The sequence below is a fragment of the Mesoplodon densirostris genome, chromosome 5 (assembly GCF_025265405.1).
Source record: "Mesoplodon densirostris isolate mMesDen1 chromosome 5, mMesDen1 primary haplotype, whole genome shotgun sequence".
Lineage (NCBI taxonomy): Eukaryota > Metazoa > Chordata > Mammalia > Artiodactyla > Ziphiidae > Mesoplodon > Mesoplodon densirostris.
The window spans coordinates 114,228,645-114,247,088 of NC_082665.1; the positions used below are offsets into that span (position 1 = coordinate 114,228,645).

Consider the following 18,444-nt stretch of genomic DNA (forward strand, 5'->3'; position numbering starts at 1 on the left):
CCATGGTATCTCATTCACTCCGTCACTCATCACATGTGTGGTGAGCCAGGCATCACCCTTAGCCCTGCATGTACTCCTCTACATTCCACCGAAAAAGCTGCTTGTCCCTGCCTGCCCCCAGCTCCACCTACGTGCACAGACTGTCTGAGAACCTCAGGCTCAGCCCCGCCCATTGCCTGAGTCAGCCATGCGGCCTGGATCACTTTTGCTGACTTAAATCCACAGTGCACCATCATCCAAAGGGCATGTAAGAACGATTCAGCGTACAACACACATTGTATCAGCCACCCTCCAACCATGAGCCACCCCAGACTCTGAGCTACTGACCCATACAGCAGTTTAAGACTTTTGCAACCTTCTTCCATGTTTATAATCACTTTTAAATGCTTCATATCCTCTGACTTGTAACGCGGGTGGGGGTTAAGAACACAGACTGTAGTTAAAACAAGCCTGCTCTGCCAGTTACTAGCTGTGCCAATTACTAGGTTTACAATGGTGATTGCAAGTGCACCTACCATAGGTCAAGTGTGAGGACAGACGAACTTAAGAAGGCAAAGCTCATGGAACAGTGAACATAGAAACACCCCAAGCAAATACTCAAGATACTCCCATAAACGAAATGAAGTATATCTACACAATGGAATATTATTTGGCTATAAAAAGAAATGAAGTGCTACGAAATGGATGAACGTTGAAAACCTGCTAAATGAAAGAAGCCAGACACAAAAGGCCACATGTTATATGATACCACTTATATGCAATGTCTAGAATAGGCAAATCTATATTCAGAAAGTAGATTTGGTGGTTGCCAGGGGTTGCTATGGAGGAGGGAAAGGAAAATGACTGCTCATGGGTATGGACTTTCTTTTCAAGGTGATGAAAATGTTCTTGAATTAGAGAGTGGTGATCGCTGTACAATGCTGTAAGTAGACTAAAACCACTAAACTGCACACTTTAAAGAAAAAGGGCATTATCCCCCCTCTTCCTCCTCTACGGCCTCCAGAACTATGCCCAAGTCTTATCATCGTATCCCTCAAAGTCCCCAACAAAAAGCAAGACAAACTAAACATCAGATAAACTAAGTAACCGATGACAAATGTGGAGCCAAAATTTTCTAGGAAACATCAACAAAGACTAGAATAACTGAGCTGCTATGAGGAATGATTGGCCGACTTGGGCCAAGTTTGGTCTCCCAGGCATTTGGAGTCATGCCAGCACACACTCATTCACTGAGGCTGAGGGTCAAAGCAGGTTGTGTCAACAGGGGAAACGATCAAACAACAGAACTTGGACGCATCAGTTCAGGATTAAAAAGGGGGAGGGGGAGGGGGAACCTATCTCATCCTTTCAGTTGGGGTCATAATCAGAGTCCTCCATCAGCGTGCCCAGCCTCAATTTTCAACATGCAGACCTATTTATACTGCCTCCCTTTAATCAATGTAATGACTACAAAAATAAATGAACTGGAAAGGAGGGTTGTAAGGACAGAATGCATAGGAAACAAACTGGCACATATTTCAAAGCAACAGTTTCTTTTCTGGAACCCGCGGGCAGTGAAGAATTCTTAAATATATTCTAGCGCTCAGCTGAACCATCCTTGCCACCTGCCCCATACACACGTTCTAGCGGTCATTTTCCCCACAGAAATTTTTTAAGGAGGAAATAAACAGAGGAAGGGGAAATGCGCTATAGTCTCAAATAAGAAAAGGAAAATAGTGTTTTCCTTTTATGATGGAGAGAAAAAATAAATGTTCTTTCTTGCATTTTCCAGACTCCAAAGGCTCTACATATAGGAAATTTAAAACAATTAGAACAAAGAAAATGTGTCAATATGGCCGACATAATTAGAAGATGGATAAAGAAACAGGTGAAGCCCAGTCATCCAGCAAATCCTCAAACTGTGCCTTAGGATTTTCAGAATTAACTCCTCACCATAGACTCTCTGGACGGTGTCTCCAGGTCACTTTCATCAAGATGCCCATTTTCTCTGCCTGTAGCAATCTTATTCCATTTCCAAGTTACTCTGGGTTTGCCTGTTTCTATTTTCCAGAGCACTCAGAAATCCAGACTCTTAAAAGTGCTTCCATCTCATCGTCTCTGATTTCTCTCAGCTACTTTTCTTTCCCATTATCACCCTGAATCCAGCCCTCAACATATCCCTCCCCCGAGACTATTTGAATCACCACTGACCTGGTTTATCTTACTGTATAGCTCTTTGATCCATCTTCTACACAACCCAATATAAATAAATGAACAAATAAGCAAATGAATGAATACATGTGTGCATACCTGAGTGAAGCCTGAAGTCCTCAACCTGACCTTTAGACCAATCACACCCACATCCGCTCCTCTCCCACTTAAGGCCACTTGACTGTCACCTCCACACCATTCCACAGCCATTCTGTTCCGTCATGACCCTGTCAGAATTCAACACTCCTTTCTCTGCAGGGCACTTCTGTGGCAAGTGGTTTTTCACACTAAGGTAGCATTTAATGCAATAAGACTTTTATCGTTTGATGCTTACCAAGTTTCAGTTCCCCACAAATGTAACCATGTCTTATTTACAATTCCTTACTGAGTACCTATGATGGGCCAACACAAGGGTTACAACCATAGTATCGGGGTTACAACCTGAGCGCCGTTCAATAAATGCCCACTGACTATGTCAATGAATAAGGGACCCCAACAGAAATACGACGTCTGCGGACATTTATTTTACACTATGCTAAATGACGGGCGTTATACTAAATGCTTCACCTACGTTTCTGGTTTTGTTTTTGTGTGTGTGTTTGGGGGGGGGGGTGCGTTTTAATTAAATCCTCAAATGACCTTTCAGGTAAGTACCATCATTTCCATTTTACAAATAAGGAAACTAGGGTTCCAGCTTCTAAGATCAGAGTCAAAACGCAGCAGTGCCAGGATTCTGTGTGAGGTCTGTTGATTCAAGAACTCATTCTCTTGAACATTAACCTCCTCTCTCTCTTGCCCTCCCCCTTCCCCACCCCCTACCATTTAATGGATAGAAAATGGAGCTTTGGAGAGGTTGTAAAGCAAGACAAAGACGCCAGAGATCTATGCTCAGAATAAAGGAAATCAGAAGAGCTTCTGATTGTACTCAGGACGGGCTGCCCCCACCACGTCTTATGAGAGGGCAGGTTTGAGGTGAGATGTGGGATACCTTGCTTTAGCACAACCTCTGGAGCCTCCTCACTTGGCTTTAACCCCCAGCTTCCAGACTTTTTAACACTGTGAGCTGGTGCAGATCGCTTCAGCACTCTGCGTCTCAGTTACGTCATGGGTCCAATGAGAATCGCAATGCCTATCTCACAGGAGAAATGAGGAAACGCTAGGGAATCCAGACCCCAAGCACCACGAGGAAAGAGATCCAGTTTACCTTTTACACAGCTCTACCCCTGCCCCTGGCACTGCACTTGGCACATTTTCTGAAGTCTGAATCATGGTTTCCTGGGTGTTTCTCTTGTCCACTAATAATCTGCTGCCTACGTGATATCTAAAAATAATGAAGACATCATCGTCATATTCGTCATCATCGTTATTACCACCACCCTAAAACATAAGGAAAAGAAATTAAGCAAAAATAAATTAAAAAATAATATCCTACAGCAGGCAAACAGGAAAAAGAAGTATTTGCATTTCATTACAGCTACCATGACTGCACACTTTTCACAATGGAAGAGACATAAAGGAAGAAAAGAGAAAGCAAAAAGAAATATGAATAAATTAAGAAATCTAACTGATAGCCTAAACGTGTAATCAAAAAGAACAGGCCTTGGAATATAAATTGAAAGATCTGCTCAGAGAGAACTGATTGAAAGCCCAAATTGAACAGTCTCAGCAATTTGTGGGAGAAGAAATATTCTGAAATGGCATAACCTAGGAACAAAGAACAAAGCGTTTTTATCTGGCTCCCAAACAATTAAATGAACCTGCCAATTCCACGTGGAAGATGGGCTTTAAAGAACTGCAGTTGAGCCGAGGGAGCATTCAAAGTGAGTTGGAATTCATTAGACGCCAGAGGAGAAGCAGCCACAGATTTCTGAACAGGCATCTCCAGCCCAGGCCAGGAGGAGCCCGAGGCAGCCCAGAGCTGGTTGAAGACTCAAAGGAAAACCACTCTTTGATTAACCCATCCAGTCTGTGCATCTTACCCAGCTCCTGGGCTCATTTCCTCCCATAGGCATTGCTAGTCCACATGTCCATTATCGCTGAGGAATTACAGAAATGTGGCTAAAGAGGAAAAAGCCCTGGCTGCAGTCAGGAGGGCATGAGATCAATTCTTACTCTGCCCCTCATGCAGAGAGAGGAGGGAAATTCCTCCCTCTGAGACAGTTTCCTCACCTGTGATGTGGGAAAAGGCAGGAGGAATACATCACATCAGGATATTGGTTCCTAAGTCAATGGGCAAAAATCAAATATGTTAAAAGCAGCCCTGCACATATACAGACAAAACTATAACTGAAAAAGATACATACACCCCTGTGTTCACAGCAGCGCTATTCACAATAGCCAAGACATGGAAACAACCTAAATGTCCATCGACAGATGGAAAACAAAGATGTGGTGTATATAATGGAATACTACTCAGCCATAAAAAGGAACAAAATAATACCATTTCCAGCAACATGGATGCAACTAAAGATTATCATACTATGTGAAGTAAGTCAGAAAGAGAAAGACAACTGCCATGTGATATCACTTATATGTAGAATCTAAAATATGACACAAATGAACCTATCTATGAAACAGAAACAGACTCACAGAGGCAGAGGGGGTTGGGGGAGGGATGGAGTGGGAGGTTGGGATTAGCAGATGCAAACTTTTATATACAGAATGGATAAATAACAAGGTCCTACTGTATAGTACAGAGACCTATATTCAATATCCTATGATAAACCATAATGGACAAGAATATTTTAAAAAGAATATATATATATATTATGTATAACTAAATCACTTTGTTGTATAGCAGAAATTAACACAATATTTTAAATCAACTATACTTCAATTTAAAAAATATTAAAACTAAAAGAAAAACTAAAAAAATAATTAAAAATATTAAAACTGAAAAAAAAAAAAGCAGCCCTGGATATCCCTACACTCACCCAGATGGTAGGGTCAACATGTCTTAATGCATATACCATGAGAGCACACGGGACCTGAGGCCAAAGGAGAGCGCACACTTCTGTCTCCATCTGCCATCTCCTGCCCCTGAGGACACTGCCTCCTGGTGGGACTCCAGACTCCAAGTCACCAGCACCATTTAAATTGCTTGTCCTCTTTCTATTTTTTTCCAAGTCATATTATTACACTTCTGTAATTAAAGGGCACAAAATATAACATCATATTATAAGTTCTGCCTCGATCAGAGGGATGTCTAAAGACCAAGAGGGTAAAAGAGACGTGAAAGCACTGTGAAAACAACCAAGTGCTTTACAATAATATTATTCATCTCATATGTTGTGAACTTCCAGTGGACTCAAGGAGGAGTATTTACAGGATCTAACACAGAGCCTGACAGATTTTCCAGGCACTCAATAAATAATGGAGATCAATGGATAAAGTTATGAATCAGCTAACCCTCAATTTAGTATCATCTATTGCAGGTTATAAATGGGACAAGATATGTTCCTGGACCTATCTTGTAAGTACTCACAATCTAGTTGGAGAAGACACGCTCTCAGGACACGCAGGGCTGAAGACGATACACCAGATGCTACTTACAGGATACAGACCACAGCATAGGGAGCGGAGAAATTTGTGAGCTGGACTCATCCGCAAAGGATCCTACACAGGATGACACTTGAACCAGGATTTCATAACACAAAATGGATGGACGATGGATCTAGGAGAGCTCTTAAAAAGTCAGTTATTCAACTCCATTATTTTAAGCTTGAGAAAACTAAGGCTTTGGAAGGGGCTCTTGGGTAGTGGGCTCACACAGCAATGGCAGCCCCACCACCAAAGACCATGGACCCTCGCTGAACAATACTGTACAATACAGAATAGGTCTCACTGCACCTCACTGGGAACAGCAGTAAAACAAGCCTGGCTATCAATTTTTACTAGAAAGTCACTTATTAACCACCATGAGACAAAATGCTAGACAGCGTGGCAAGTGTGTGCACACACGGACACATGCACATGCTCTCTCGTGTTTCTTTCTTTCTCCCTCCTCCCCCCACCCCCAAAAGGATTCCTTGCCCACAACAGAGCTAAGAGAGTGCCTGAAGGTTGGTCAGAGAAGAAGGCAGAATTTCCATCTTCATATCCCAACTCAAATATCACCTTCCCAGTGAGGTCCTCTCTCCTGGACCATTTGATGAAGGACAACCCCATCCCTGCTCCACCATCTGACACCCTATGCACACATTTTTTCTCTCTCTCCCCTGCGTAGGATGGAAGGGCCATGGGCAGTGATCTCTGTCCGTTTTCCTCAGAGTTTCATCCACAGCACCAAGCGTGTATTAGACACCCAATGAAATGTTTATTGAAAACAATGAATAAACACAGAAATCAGAGGCTTCATGAAGAAAACATCATTTGCCCTCATCCTGAAATGATGCACGGTATTCAGGAAAAAAAAAACAGATGCTGACATGAGCAGGTGTCAGAGTAGACATTACAGGTGGAGCAAGCAGTGTCACACCAGTGAGGGGTTCCCTGTCCTAAATGCAAGATGGTTAAAGAAAACTAAAGCAGAGATACCGTACACGGAAACCCAAAATGTCTGGAACAGTGTATACGCATAATTCTGTATAAATAGAGCTGGAAGGCTACCACCCAATCTCAGGAGGCCACTCTGGTAGCCCCAATCTCACACAGACCCTGTTAAAAAGCAATTCAGCTGGGGAGGCGGGGAGGGTAGGGGAGAGAATGATGCTTGAAGCCACCGAATGTAGCACAGGCCCTCAAGCTGTTGTTCACGAGGCCAAGTGTTTCCCTGAGCCAAAGCGCTGCCTCGCTCTTCACACTGCCTTGGCCAGCCCAGAAAGGCCAGCCAGGGCCTCTCCTGCCCTGGTTTCCACCCCCATTTCAGGTTCACGCCACAAAACTGGGCAGAAACTCAAGGGGATGCAAAGGGCTTTTTATTTTTTTCTTTTCTAGTGATTTTATTTATATATTTTTTAACGCTGCAAAGACTGATTTGGGCAACAAGTAAATCTGAACAGGAGAAAAGTCATTAGCATGCCTAAAAAATAAAGGCAGTAGAATATTGATTGTGGCAATTTAGGAAAGCTGGCACAATGTACCTCTCCGATTCACAGGAAACTGAGAGAAAATACAGTCCACACTGCATATTAAATGGAGAGAACGTGGCCTCAGGATGCAGGCAGCTGCTGAGTGGGCACAGACAGCCTCTGGGCTCTGTCTGCCTGCCCGCCCCAGGAACCAGCACTGCTAGAGCCACTCAGGACAATCAGGCGACATTACCAACGTCTACGGCAACTTCTTCACTTATGTCCCTGACTCAGAAGGCAGCCATTTCCCACAAGTAATCTAAACACACCTGAAATAAATCCACAGACACTCAGAGGGATACAATTGATGTTCTAGTGAGGAAGGTTTTAGATATCAATTTTATTTCTCTTCCTTTATTCTGTAAACGAAAGCAGATGGGTAAATAAATAACGTAAGCTGATGATTTCTGAAGCGCCGGAGTGGTTTAGAGGAAAGTGCCTTAAACGAAAAACCAAAAGGTGAAACTTCGTTCCTGCTTTGGGGCAGCGCACACCAAGTGACCTTGGGCAAATCATTAGGCTTCCTTGGGCCTCAGCTTCCCTTCCTGACTGCATCTGACTGAGAATTAAATGGATACTATTAGTTCATTGAATGGTAACAACCCTCTGAGTTGATACTATTATTAACCCCATTTAACAAAATAATTTTTGCAAACGCACAGGCAAAAGGGAGAGCCGGGCCTCGCTGGACATTTGGTCCTGTCCAAAACATCCATAAGACATTAGGTCCACGCCAAAGGGTCCTTAAAAGCTGGTCCTATCCAAAACGTCCATGAACATATTTGTTCCATGCCAAATGGTTTCAGACAGGACCAAATATCAAGAACCTTTGGGTGTGGATCAACTGTCTCCATCTCCGTGGACATTTTAGACAGGACCAAATATGACCGAATATCAAAACCCTTTTGGCATGGACCAAATGTTTTATGAACCAAATGTCTTATGAGCATTTTGGACAGGATCAAATATCTGCTAACTGAGCCAGGACTTCGAATCTGCCTGATTCCCAGTCTCATGTTCTTAATCCAAACCCTATACTGCCCTCAGGTTATCACCTCCAAGCTCCTTCTGGCTCTGACCACCTAAGGCACTCATTTATTCATCTGTGTAAATTCATTCAAATAGAAAGGGTTGAGGCCACCAGAGTCTACTTGCATTCAAATAGCACCCAAGTATGGGAGGAGACCTCCCACCTAATGGTATGAAAGGTGTCTGCCACCTCAGTAGCAAATCAGAGAAGCAGTGAAAAGCTCCTTACAGCCCCAAATAATATCTGGGCTCTGTTCTGATTAGCTGTCTGGGGACAGAGAAGCAGTACCATGACCTCTAACAAAGACCCATTTCTAGTGACAGCCCCTCCTATCACCCTCCCCCATCACAGTCCATTATCATCCGACATTATCATCCAATGTGCAATGACAACTCTGTGATAACAGTTGTTTCCATAGGCTGGGGCCACAGGCCAAGTGTAGCAGAGAAAAGTATAATCACCCTAGGGCCAGGCCCTGCTCTAGGGGCCAAAATGCTAAATGAGAAGAACGGAGCTTAGCAGCACCACATGCAACGGAGAATAATTCAAATGTTTCAAGGGTGTGTGTTGACCACTAAGATTGTGTGACTGCAGCTGCATGAACAGAACTGGATTCTCTGGAAGTAGATGTGTCTGCTTTGATTTGTGCCCACACTACACCTGGAAGATTCTCATTTCATTTCACCCAACGCACCGACAAATAGGAAGTTCCATTAGTGTGGAGGAAGCTTGGTGATGAAACTATACCTGGACGAAGACTTGAAGAAACTGGGAAGATTTAAAGAGGAGAAGCCTTGGAAGCCAGGAGCACCATCTTCAAAGCCTGAAAGCCCTCCCTCCTCCCTCGAGAGGAGGACGCTTATTACTCCATGTTCACCCTCATTGCTGAATGATGGAGATGGCGGGAGGGAGAATGGGCCCCCATTAAAGAAAGAAATTCCCCAAAGGCTGCCACCCAAATATAGAAAATTTGCCTCTGCAAGAGTCACTCCCCAGGGCTAGAGGCACTGAAGCAGGGGCTGGACAACCATTGAGAAAAGAGGCTGAGGAGTTAAGGAGTCGTGATTCCATAAGAGGTCAAAGTGCAATTTGGGATGAACTGTGTCCTGCAAAAAAGATCAGGTCCTAACCCCCCCAACTCCCTTATCTATGAGCGTGCCCTTATTTGGAAATAGGGTCATTGCAGATGTAATCAAGTGAAGAGGAGGTCCTTATGAATTAGGGTGGGCCCTAAATCCAATGACCAGAGGGAAAGCTGGACACAGACACACACAGACAAGATGGCATGTTAAGATGGAGGCACACACTGAAATCATGCAGCCGCAAGACAAGGAATGCTAAGGATGGCCAGCGACCACCAGAAGCTAGGAAGAGGCAAGGAAAAGATTTTTCCTTAGGGCCTTCAGAGGGAGCACGGCCCTGCCAGCTCCTTGATGTCAGAATTCTAGCCTCCAGAGTTGTGAGGGAATAAATTGGTTTGAAGCCACCCAATTTGTGACAATGTGTTACTGCAGCCCTTCAGAATTGATAAACGCAGCAATCCCTGAACCCGGTGACATTCTATCTATGTCTCAGGAACTGAAAGTTGTTTTCCAAGTGGGAATTTTGATGGAGTAGTAACATTAATTTTTGAATCAGAAGGAATGGCAGGAAACTGGTTTAGTTGGGTTTTTTCTTTTTTTTCTTTTTTTTTTTTTTTTGCGGTATGTGAGCCTCTCACTGTTGTGGCCTCTCCCGTTGAGCAGCACAGGCTCCGGACGCACAGGCCCAGCGGCCATGGCTCACGGGCCCAGCCGCTCCGCGGCATGTGGGATCTTCCCAGACCGGGGCACGAACCCGTTTCCCCTGCATCGGCAGGCGGACTCTTAACCACTGCGCCACCAGGGAAGCCTCTTTTTTTTTTTTTTTTTTTTTGCGGTATGCGGGCCTCTCACTGCTGTGGTCTCTCCCATTGCAGAGTGCAGGCTCCGGACGCGCAGTCTCAGCGGCCATAGCTCACGGGCCCAGCCGCTCCGCTGCATGTGGGATCTTCCCAGACCGGGGCACGAACCCGTGTCCCCTGCATCGGCAGTCGGACTCTCAACCACTGCACCACCAGGGAAGCCCTAGTTGGGTTTTTTAAAACTCATTCACTGAGTGCTTAACATGTGACAAAAATTCTGCTAAGCCCTGAGGACACAGGAAAAAGGAGACATGATTCCTGCCCTCAGAGAACTCACCATCCACCTTCTACCGTAACTTGACAGATGCCTTTACATCAGTGATGGGTGCTGTAACAGAGGCATTTATAAACACAGTGGTAAGCAAAAGAGTAGAAGGTCATCTGTGACAGTGGGTGGCAGGGAAGACTTTTTGCAAAGGTTACATCTGCACTAGATCTTTAAAAAGTAGGTGTTCTCCAGGTGAACCAGATAAGGAAGTGCTTTCTAGACATGACAGCCCAGTACAAAGGCCGAGGACTAACTCCTCCAGATATGGGTAGATTAGGGCCTAAGAAGGGACAAAAAATAAGAGCTATGGGGAAGCATCTTAACCTGTACAGGAAATAGTCTAGGAAACCTCACAAGTGCTTGGACAACCCTGACTCCAATTTTTAAGAGTCCTATTCAATTATCCCCCCTCACACCCAGAACATTATGTCATGTTTATTGTTTCATTTTAGAGTAACTGGAGTGCTAGATTCCTTCACCCATGGCTGGTTATATACCACCTTGAAGTTCTTTTTTTTTTTTTTTTTCTTTTTCAGCGTTTTATTTTTTTTAACTTTTTCTTTTATATTGGAGTACAGCCAATTAACAATGTTGTGATAGTTTCAGGTGCACAGCAAAGCGACTCAGCCATACATATACATATCCACCTTGTAGTTCTAATGGGGATGTCAACACTTAAAATACTCATGGATGAAAAGCTAGACGCATCAGATGGTTTCCCCCACCAGATTTTTAATCCATTCATTTCTCCTCACTCTGGCATATGGAGATGGGAGAAGCAGAAATGAAACTAACAGCTGCTTCTCAATAGTGGAGGAGAATAAGAAGATGTCAGTGTGTCACACATGACAGCTGTGAGCATTCTCAGAACATAATTATACAAGCTCTGGTGTAGAGAGCTTCCCCACTTCCAGAGCACTCTCACGTGTCACTGGGTTTTATTCCTATAACAACCATGGGAGCCGAGTAGCATCTATGAGGTTAAGAGGTAGCCCAGGGGTTAGGTGAACTGCAAGTTGGAGGCTCCCCCAAGGTTAGACCTCAGTCTCCTGACCCCAGAGTGCTCCTGCCTTCATAGCTCTGTGTATTTGACCTTTTTTTTTTTTTTTTTTTTTTTTTTTTGCAGTACGCGGGCCTCTCACTGTTGTGGCCTCTCCCACTGCAGAGCGCAGGCTCCGGACACGCAGGCTCAGCGGCCATGGCTCATGGGCCTAGCCACTCTGCGGCATGTGGGATCCTCCCAGACCAGGGCACGAACCCGTGTCCCCTGCATCGGCAGGTGGACTCTCAACCACTGCGCCACCAGGGAAGCACGTATTTGACTTTTGAAGCATGTAAAAAGACTCCTAGGATGGTTCAGCAGGAGTAAACGGAAACTACTCAACTTACACGAAGAGTCTACTGGAAGAGCAAAAAGAGCAAGTTCTGCTTTCCTCCATCTTATAAGTGAGAGGGATTTCATGCATACCATCAAAATAACTACATCTCCACATTCTGAATGTGGGTGTCTTAAGAAACGACTTGAGGGTAAAGTAGGAATTGAAGATGTGGGATGCATGTAGCTGCGATAGAGCTCAGGGAGCAGATCTGGTCCAGCAGACCCCTCTAACCCCTTCCCTGATCTGCCACCCATGCCATGCTCCTATGTTCAAGATATGACTTCTGTGTCCAATATATGACTATATTTGCCTCCTTTAAAAAGCAAGGGAGGTTGCTTGAAGTTGCTGATACCAATGGTAATGAGGAAATCAACTCATCAGAAACTGAGAACAGAGTCATTGACCCTTGTGCTCATGGACTTTTCCTTAAGTATCACTCTATTAAGCTAATTGTTCATTTCCAGGGCTCAGAATTTCTCCCAAATGCTCAAGTTAAGAAAGTAACTGCAAAATTTAAATTTAAACAGACTAAAGCTGCAACATACAAGCATAAACCAGAATCACGTTCTTCCTGAAAGAACTGAGAATACTACTGGTGGTGTCGCTTTATGAGGATTAGAAAAACAAAAAGAACATCAATTAGATCTCACCTTCTGGTTTGAAGACGTCTCTCTGATTAAAAAGGGAATTAATGCAAGGAAATAAATGAAGTTTACATTTAATTAATCTCCTTACCTCATCCTATCCCATCGCCCAGTATGTGTGTTTCAGGGATTTATTTTTGCCTAATCTATAATGTTAAAGACACAGTGCATCTCAGCATACATGCGCGTGTGCACATATACACACGCACACACACACATGCTCATATCATCCTGAATTGTTATGTATTCTTTTCCAGGTGCCCCAGGTTGTAAATGAATTCTGAACTAACTTAATTGTCTTGCATTTCCATGAAGGCAGCACCTGCTTTTGAGGCACTTAGGTGATCGCATGAAACATAAGGATATAAAAAACAATCTGTCCTCATACTAGGTATGAGATCATTCAGAAGGAGAGAAGATGGTTCTCATCTTTAGAGGAGCCCACTGGTTTCCTGGGAAATTGCTGAAATACTAAGCACAACTATGTTTTCTGACCATCTTTCTCATCCAGCCCCACATACCTAGAAATAGATGTCTCACCCTGTGTGCAGAAAGGTTGTAAATTTTCCCTCCTCCCGTAAGAGAAGGGAGAACACAAAGGGATTGGAGAAACCCATTCCCCTTCCCCCTCATCTCCTCTCCCGAGCGCGTACACACAAGATGGTGTGAAGCCAGGGGTTGCAGGGAGACGATAAACCCAGAAACGACTGAAATATTAGGTTATGAAGTGACTAACTCAAACAGGAATGTCAGTGCCTCGCTAATTAGCGGGAGCAGCGCTGGGGTGAAAGGAGGAAAAGGCAGCTCAGATAAGCCAAGCTGTGGAACCCTCAGTCCCTCACACCCGACGCCCACAACCCTTGCAGGGAGGAAAAATGCAACAAGGAATCCTCTGCAGCACAATTCAAACGGGCTCAGGGGCTCATGGCTCCTGCTCTTGGCTAAGGAAGGAGTCCCAGCAGAGCCAAGCGGCCTAAGGCTGATGTAAAGTGGCTCCCCAGACCACCAAGCGGCATTTTGTCAGCATCTTATTTGCAGAGAGGAAACCCTATGCCCTGGCTTCCCCCTCTCTGGGCCCCATGGCTCACAGATGGCACAAGGAGAGGCAGCAAAATGTGGTGAGGGCAGGCATTCTGGCTGGAGAGGGTGTGGACTTGGTCCAGGTTGTTGTTTGTTTCCATGTTATTTCTGGAAAGAGGGCTCTTGAGAAATGAGGTTAATCACTGCTTCCTGTAGGGCTTCACGTGTTTTATTTATTTATTTATTTATTTATTTGCGGTATGCGGGCCTCTCACTGTTGTGGCCTCTCCCGTTGCGGAGCACAGGCTCCGGACGCACAGGCCCAGCGGCCATGGCTCACGGGCCCAGCCGCTCCGCGGCATGTGGGATCCTACCGGACCGGGGCACGAACCCGTGTCCCCTGCATCGGCAGGCAGACTCTCAACCACTGCGCCACCAGGGAAGCCCCAGGTGTTTTATTTTATCTATGAATGGAAGAGGACCTCTCTCCTGGAATCTAGGCTGACTCTGCCACCACTTGATCAACAGAATACCATGGAAGAATGCTTTGCAGGCTTTCAGGCCCAGGCCTTAGGAAGCTAGCACCTTCCACTTTCAGCTTCTTGGAGCATTCTCTCTGGGAACCTTCATCTTCCACATAAGAAGCCTGACTTACATGGAGTCTGTCATGCTATGACATAAGCCAAACTAGTCACAAAGAAAGACTAGAGGTGGGGGAGAGGTTGGTAGGAGCAAGGCAGAGAGGTGTCTGGCCAGCTCTCAACTGAGGTACAGAAACCATTGAGCAATTACAAGCCATCCCCTATGTATAGTCTGAATTCCTGTCTCACAGAGTCGTCTAATACAAAAGTCCTTACTTCAAGCTACTAGGTTTTAGGGTAGTTTTTCATGCAGCAACCAGTACCTAAAACAGAGACCTATAAAAGCCCTTCCAGCTCGAACAACTCTGATTCTGTGACCTTCATGCATCTTGGTGGTCCTCCACTTCTTACCCCATCCTCGCTAGGGCAGCCAAATCCAGAAGTTAGAAGGGTTGGGTGCATGTTTATGGTGGACCATCACTGTCTGCGTCCATCCTCCCCATAGCCCAGGAACAAGATTTTCATTTGAGGAACCACCCCTTCTCCACTCTCAGTCCACATAAAAGGAAGGGATTCACCTTCCGTTGCTCCAGGGGTAATCCCACCCCCTATCTATCCCTCTGATGACAGTGATTGCTTCAGGAGTGGGTAACTGATTTACTCAGAGCCAATGAGACATAAATAAGGCAGAGGTTCCCCCCATGAACTTGAAACAGAAGAGGCAGGTAGAGCCAACCTACCCCTGGACTTGTCAGTGATGCATGTCAATAAATTCACATTTTGCTTAAGCAACTTTATGTTGAGTTTTCTGACACTTTGCTACTGCTGAAATTCCTAACTGCCAGTTAATGGAGAAAGGGGTATCGCTGGCCCTTGCTTTCTTCCATTCCTAGCCAATCAGGCATCAGTAGCAGAGAAAGACATCATCTTGGAGGTAGATAAAGTAGGGCAAGTCATACAGGCAACATTTTAAAACACATCAGGGCCTCACGTTCTGGTCTTTAAAATGAAAGATTGGACTGAGCTATGTTGAGGGAAGGAAGAATTCTTTCTTTCTTAGGAGAGAATAATCCTAGGAAGAACATCCCTGGGATTCTGTGAGGGCAACACTTCCATGCTATTCACTACATCATATAATCATTAAAAACTGAAGGTAACCCAGCAGACTGGTATTAGTGGATAGCTAAGCAAACTACCACAGAAAGCACAGTGGGAAATGACAGAGGCAATGAAACAGAGAGTTTGGGGACTATGTTACTAACTGAAAATGTGTCCATCTAATAAAACACTAACTGAGTAAGTAGGCCACAGACTAGCTGTTAAAATAAATGTACTGGATCTAGTAATGGGATAAGAGGAGGAAAAATAATGTGGCTGGATTGGGTGGTGAAGGAGACAAGACACAGTGAAGGAAGAGATCCAGAATCCGAAAGCTGGCTCCAGCTGAGGTCTGATGCTCAAATCCCGTTTCCCACATCACTAGAATAAACCCCAAGCACAACATAGTACGTGACTTACACTGCCCAGACTCTAATCACAGTTGGCTTTCCTGGCTGTGCCAAGGGAGAGTGAAGGCTGTCAATTACCCAGATGAGATGCTTCATTCTGCAAACCCCACCCCAATAGCCCTAGACCTTGGCTTGCACTTGGGGTGATGGCCAGTTCCACAGGAAAGAGCAGTAGCTGCACCCCCTGCCATCAATGGATCTATTCCAGCCTGCACAGGCCAAAGCAAGCGACCTGCCACTAACATCATGAATAATGGAAAAGACCACGGCTCTCTGGGAAGCCACCAGCACAGTCTACAACTGCCGAACTAAGCAAGGAAAGGGAACTGAACAGCAAGAAACAGGGCGGCTGCAGCACTCATGTTCTATTAGAGGCATGCAAAGCAATTCCCAGAGGAAAATAAATTGTACAGCAATAGTACTTGGATGGATGATGCTCAAGTGGAACAAGGGCCTGAGATTTGTCAGAATGACTTTCTGGAGGAGACCAGTTAACAGCCATCATGAAATACATTCATACAACCAAATCTGATGATCTTGGCCTAGAACTGCTCAGGCACACAATGATCCCCAAACCATGCAATCAGGGCTGCCCTTTATTCTCAAGTGTCCAGAGAGGATTTCCCCAACATGAGTCAGGAAACCTGGATCTGAACCTCAAACTCCATCCCCCCAACTGAGTCTCCCTGAGAAATGACATCCTCTGACTCTCAGCTTCTTATCTGTAAAATGGGTAAATAAACCAGAACATTTACAGCATAGTGATGGCAATGAGTGAGTGCCCTAGATCAGTTGGGTGTTTTGACCATGTTACCCTTATATTTAAAAATACAAAACCCACATTGAAACAGGCAGGTCCAGGGATAGCTTCTCATCACACGCCTTGTTTAGGTTAAAATATATTACTTCCAGGGCTTCCCTGGTGGCGCAGTGGTTGACAATCTGCCTGCTAATGCAGGGGACACGGGTTCGAGCCCTGGTCTGGGAAGATCCCACATGCCACAGAGCAACTAGGCCCGTGAGCCACAACGACTGAGCCTGCGCATCTGGAGCCTGTGCTCCACAACGAGAGGCCGCGACAGTGAGAGGCCCGTGCACCGCGATGAAGAGTGGCCCCCGCTTGCCACAACTAGAGAAAGCCCTCGCACAGAAACGAAGACCCAACATAGCCAAAAATAAAAATAAATAAATTAAAAGAAGGCTCAACATTAAAAAAAAAATGTACCTCTTCAATGTTTATATTAATATATATATATATATATATATATATATATATATAACTTCCAAACAGAATGGTCTCCTTCTATAACTCCATACTGCTCTCTTTCTAATCAATGTGGCCTAATTGGTCATCTCCATCCCCAGAGCAAATATCCAATGTGACTTCTCAAGCAGACACTACTCAGTTACCAGGAGCATCTCTTAGTGGTAAGATGTGGATAAAGAACTTTCAGAGGTTATTATGAGGCCACCGGTGGATATTATACAAAGAAGAATTTCCAATTATAAAGGTTTAATTCACAGGGAAGGTGAGCACGCTCAGGAGTCAGTCACTTCTATACACAATCCACCTTCTGCCCATGCCACCCAGGCTGACAGTCCCCCAGCATGGAAAGTTACAGCTATTTGCAGATTGAAGGTATCCAGGTTCTTTGGAAAAGGAAGGGTACTAACTTATTAAAAATTATCGTTCTCTAGGAGGTGATGGGACCTACTAAACATGGATTAATAATGTCAGAAAAAACCTGACTACTGTAAAACATGCTTCCTTTTTCTCAACAAAAAGACACTGTGGGGCTTCCCTGGTGGCACAGTGGTTGAGAGTCCGCCTGCCGACGCAGGGGACACGGGTTCGTGCCCCAGTCCGGGAGGATCCCACATGCCGCGGAGTGGCTGGGCCCGTGAGCCATGGCCACTGAGCCCGCGCGTCCGGAGCCTGTGCTCCGCAACGGGAGAGGCCACAACAGTGAGAAGCCCGCGTACAGCAAAAAAAAAAAAAAAGACACTGTGAAGGAAGCTAGGCATACAATGGTGCCAAGAACAACACAAAACCTGTCCTCATGGGGAGCATCTTCTATGGAGAAGAGCTGACAAGTACAGGTACAGATGTGGGAATAGAACCGAAAAATCTAGCCTTATCTATGGGGTTAGGGAAAGACTTGAAGAATAGGGGGGAGAGAGAGAGAGAGAGAGAGAGAGAGAGAGAGAGAGAGAGAGAGAGAGAGAGAGAGAGAGCAGAGAGAGCATGTTCCAAGGTCTGAAGTCAAGAGGAAGTGAGCCAGGTTAAAGGACCTTGAAGGAACCCAGAGTGGAGAGCACGAAGAGGCTAGAGGCATGAGATGAGGTTGGGGGAGTGGGCAGAGGCCAGGAGGTCCCTAAAGACACGTTGACAGGGATGACTTTCAATTTCATGATAATGGGAACCATGGAAGGTTTCAAGTAGAGGAGTGACATGATGGGGGCAAAGCTCTACGGGGAGAGCAATCAGTTAGACTCTATTGGATGGTTCAAAAGGCATTTTAGTAACTAGAAATACCTTTGGGTACTAAACAGAGACATCACAAGGTACTGAGATATAAAGAAAAACAAAGAGCTGACCTAATCTTGTGACATATCCCAGACATTTCACCCACTTTCTTATAATCATGATCCAAGTTTGTGTCTCATAATACTGAAGTATGGAAATAATGCTTGTCTTGCTTTTTGGCTGTTTAGATTTCCATAAAGGAACATTTACTCATTTACTGCTCAACCTGTTTCCAAAAAGGATTTGAGGCAATAATAAAAAAAGATAAAGAGAGACCAAAAAACCA

At 44.9% G+C, this 18,444-nt stretch overlaps 1 protein-coding gene across 6 annotated transcripts in view; it reads right to left on the reverse strand.

Moving 5' to 3' along the window:
* Window positions 1–18,444, reverse strand: part of MB21D2 (Mab-21 domain containing 2) — a 105,598-nt gene that overhangs the window by 49,429 nt on the left and 37,725 nt on the right. The window contains exons 2-4 of one of the 6 annotated variants that reach the window (XM_060099294.1): window positions 5,675–5,805; window positions 4,360–4,410; window positions 3,395–3,511 (exon numbers count right to left, since the gene is read on the reverse strand). The exons of 2 other annotated variants lie outside the window; for them this stretch is intronic. The gene's annotated coding sequence lies outside the window, so the exon portion shown is untranslated. Of the gene's footprint in view, window positions 1–3,394; window positions 3,512–4,359; window positions 4,411–5,159; window positions 5,177–5,674; window positions 5,806–18,444 lie in introns of those variants that run through there. 3 more of the 6 variants (XM_060099296.1, XM_060099299.1, XM_060099297.1) reach the window with 3 other exon arrangements.